The 4,324-nt window shown below is 39.1% G+C and overlaps 1 long non-coding RNA gene across 1 annotated transcript; it reads right to left on the reverse strand.

Annotated features, from left to right (window-relative positions):
- Positions 1-268: 268 nt before the first annotated feature.
- Positions 269-1,263, reverse strand: LOC149919209 (uncharacterized). Its single transcript, XR_016464849.1, has 3 exons — positions 869-1,263; positions 602-785; positions 269-452 (listed from the first exon to the last, which is right to left on the reverse strand). It is a non-coding gene; the product is annotated as an uncharacterized LOC149919209 (long non-coding RNA).
- Between the last annotated feature and the right edge of the window lie 3,061 nt (positions 1,264-4,324).

The raw sequence follows: 4,324 nt of genomic DNA on the forward strand, positions 1-4,324 counted from the left end.
GCTTTATCGCTTTCAGAGTCAAATATTACATGTCAGTAGAAGTTTGCAGCTACAAGGGAATGGAAACGAAAGGAAACGAAAGGAAACGAAGGGAAACGAAGGGAAGGGAAGGGAAGGGAAGGGAAGGGAAGGGAAGGGAAGGGAAGGGAAGGGAAGGGAAGGGAAGGGAAGGGAAGGGAAGGGAAGGGAAGGGAAGGGAAGGGAAGGGAAGGGAAGGGAAGGGAAGGGAAGGGAAGGGAAGGGAAGGGAAGGGAAGGGAAGAAGGCCCCTATCCTACGCTTCCAAGCTTACCTGTGAAGATGTTATGGGAGTGTCAATGGTTTACAGGCTGGTTCGGCCCGATTCCATGACTAGTTGGGCAGGGGAACACAGGGATCCATGCCCCAGAAAGGAAAAAGGAAAAAAAGGAAAAGGGTAGAGAGATGGACCTGAAACAAAACAGTGGCAATGACCTGAGGAAAAAAAAAAAAACAACCTAAATTTCTAATAAGATATCAGAATACAAGATAACACTATAATACTATATAATACATTACAATTAGAATTGAAGCTAATAAATTGAATTAAATGAGAGAGTGAGTCCAAAAATTGAGGTCCTTACTCTAATGCTGAGGCAAGACATGTGGTCAGGAAGAGCAGAAGGGAAGAGAGCCTGGTCTCCTAACTTTGGAAGGTGCTTTATCTCCTCTCTGAATGCAAAGCCCCCTGGGGTATGTAGTTCTTCTTCTCTTCTGGGACAGATATCCAGAGCATTAACACTTTAACCCCCAGTGCACTGATGAATACTGACAACCAAAAATCATAAAATCATGACAGGAAGACAATGTCAAATGCCTTGCTAAAATCAAGGTACACAACATTCACTGACCTCCCCTCATCTACTCAGCCAGTCATGACATCATAGAAGGCTCCCAGATTGGTCCAGCATGATTCCCCCTTGGTGAATCCGTGTTGTTTCTAATGAGCTTTTCTTCCATGTGCTTAGAGATGACATTCAGCCTACCTAGTAAATAATCATTAAAATTCAGTGCAAAGTTAAGGCCAAGGATATAACATAGTTCTTAGATAAACAGCTAGTTTTATATATAAGTACAATGTTATTTTGAGATTGCCTCTACTATCAAAAAATATATATCTAATTCCCCCTCTGAGACATTAATAACATCCTACTCCTCCATTGGCATTAATGATGTAAGGAACCTTAGCCCAGACAATATTTATATTATAGTGTTTAATTATGCCAGTATCTATGTTTATTGAAACAAGGGTCATCATTAATCATTTCTCTGCCTCTGCTTCTGTACATTTTATAATTCACTGAAATGAAGTAACATATGGTGGATAATATTTTCCAATTACTTTAGTTAATTACTTTAGTTAAACAATTTAAAACAAATGTAAAAGATGATGCTTCCTCTTGCTGGACAACATATATCCCCATTTCCCCATATAAAGGCAGTCTGTGAAGAAATAAATTCTGGGACAGATATTCTAGCACAATTGAGTTTAAGATTCTGTGGTTTGAGATAACCTGTTCTTCATCTTCTGATAGCAATTATTTACCTCTGGTCCCAACTCTATACCTTTATAGAGAGAAAATTTCAGACCTTCTACTGGATCAGAGAATAGAGATGAATTCTTGTTCTGCATCTTGAATGTTTTCCATCAAATGGGATCTAACTTGTGTACCTACATAATTATCATTCTTCTCACAATGATTAGTGCTTTAACACTATTTCTACTCTTATTACCAGGTAGTGTCAATAACAGGCAGGTTCTTTGAACAGCTATACCTGTACATTAAGCATTTTTTCCTCCTTCATATTGCCATATTAAGTCTTCAGTTTTGATTTACAAGCCTTACAGTAAGACAAGGAAAAAAAGATCATTCACCTTTTACAAGCTGTGCAACCAAATGTGATTTGTTTTGAATTCACCTTCCTTTATTTTTTCCAGCTGACAGCAGATGCCCTACACAGGCCGGGTTATGAATTTTACTCAGTTTTTCCTCAGCAATTTTGTAAACGATACAGAACTAATAGGAGGAGTTGATACACCAGATACTTGTGCTTCCATTCAGAGGGACCTTGAGAAACAGGAGAACTGGAGCATGTGAAATGCAATATAGAGAAGAGCAAAGTCCCACATCTGGGAAGAAAAAAAACCAGGCACCAGGACATGCTGTGTGGAAACCAGATAAAAAGCATCCTTGTGGAGAAGGACCTACGCTTGCTGTTGGCAACATAGTGACTATGAGCCATCAATGTGACCTTGTGGCAAAGAAGACCAACGCCATCTCAGACTGTATGAGGAAGTGTGTCGTAAGCATGTGAAATGTTCCTTCTTGTCTACTTAGGAATGATGGGACACATCTATACTGCTGTGCCCAATTCTGGCTACAAGAGAGTCATGGACATACTGTAGCAAATGCCCTGTGATGAACTGTAAGAATTGTCATGTGAGGGCAAGCTGAGAGAGCTGGGACTGATCAGTCTGAAGAAAAAAAGGCTCAGAAAGATCTTATAAACGTCTATGAATACCTCACAAATGGAGTAAAGAAAATGAAACTCATCTCAGGGATACTTAGTGACAGCATAAGAGATAATAGCCACAAAATGAAGTTTGGGGAATTCTGTTCAAGGAAAAGAAAATATAATTCCTGTGAGGGTGCTGAAGCACTGGAATGGGTTTTCCAGAGTGGTTGTAGAATCTCCATCCTTGGAGGTATTCAAAACACAGTTGAAAAATTTTCTGTAGCTGAATATGATCTGAGTAGGCAGGTAGACTCTCCACTGGCTACTTCAGATCTCTATTAATCTGTGATTCTGTTCAAGACATCCTGTCCCATGGGCATCAAGTTTTCCTTATTTTTAATCACAGGACAAAATGACAAGACTCTAACAAGCATATGGTAGATCTAGATGGTATGATATAATAGGTGGTCAGTGCCCTGCTAACCAACTAGATACACAGATATTTGGTGATCAAGAAATAGGATAGCAAGATACTGGATGAAAATGTCACTGTGACCTGCCTTGTAGCATGAAGAATCTGGAGAGAGAAGACCTGGGCTCTGGTTATTCTCTCCAAGATGGGTTATACAATTTCAATTAACCAGTATTTAGATTGAAATAAATGAACAAATAAATAAAAATGAGTTGCCAGATATTGAACATTTCCTATGCCTAAAATCTAGAAGAGGTGAGATTTAAATACATTTCTATTCATAGATGTCCCCATTGACTAGCATTTTAATATTTTCTAAAAGTAGGCGTGATTTGTTTGTCTCCTACCTCAAGTACACACTTAAGATATCTTCTCTCTAGGAGACAGACTGCATTTATATATTTAGTATAAATATATATATTCATATATTTGTATTCAAAGTCTTGCACTTAAAAGTTAGACATTCTGGTACTTAGCCTGGGAGTGAATTAAAACCTGGACTACAGGATTCGAGTATCAGAGCCTAGCCTCTGAGCTGAGTGCTATGCCAGGACCCTTTCCCTGGGCCAGCTGGCACAGGCAGGCCACATCCATACTATTAAATTCTCTTAATCTCCAAAAAAATGTACACTGCATGCAAAATTTCTATCAGAGTTTGTTCCTGGCCTATCTGGGCCCAGGATCTTTCCAGAAACTGTTTTGGAAAGTGCTGTTTGCCCAGGGATGATGTTGTGCCAGGGACTCTTGTAGTAATTAAACAGCCCAGATGGTTGGCACTATTTATTTCATGGATACAGTAGTGGAACAGCTGTAGTCTCAAACAAAATTTTATCTTATGTAATTTAAATGCTGAAGCCTAAACTGACCATAGAAACCTCTCTAAACCTAAATAGGGCAGTGGTAGATTAGTCTTATTGTAGATAATATCCTGTCCTGACCATTGATTATGGTGCAAGTTAGGGTGAATTAGGGTGATTAATGGGGATCAGACAACTGATTGTAGTCTGTTAATTTGGAAGAGTTCCAGTTTAGAACCAGATTATCAAAGAATATTCAGGTGTCAAAGATGAGATAGATGCTTCATGGGGATTTTAAAATCAGATGGATCCTTAACTTCTACTCAGTGTTCTACAACAATTGCTTAGTAACAGCGTCTAGTGATTTTTATCCAGGGGTGAATATGAACCAGAAGAAAAAAATGTATTCCATATAACAATTACACAGAATCACAGAAACACGGATTTTCGGGGATTGGAAGTGACCTCAAGAGATCACTGAGTCCAACACCCCCTGCTAAAGCAGGTACTATTCAATAGGTGGCACAAGTAGGCATCCAGATGTGTACTGAGTATCTCCATAGAAGGATATTCCACAGCCT

The sequence above is a fragment of the Phasianus colchicus genome, chromosome 2 (assembly GCF_987193195.1).
Source record: "Phasianus colchicus chromosome 2, bPhaCol1.hap1.1, whole genome shotgun sequence".
Classification (NCBI taxonomy): domain Eukaryota; kingdom Metazoa; phylum Chordata; class Aves; order Galliformes; family Phasianidae; genus Phasianus; species Phasianus colchicus.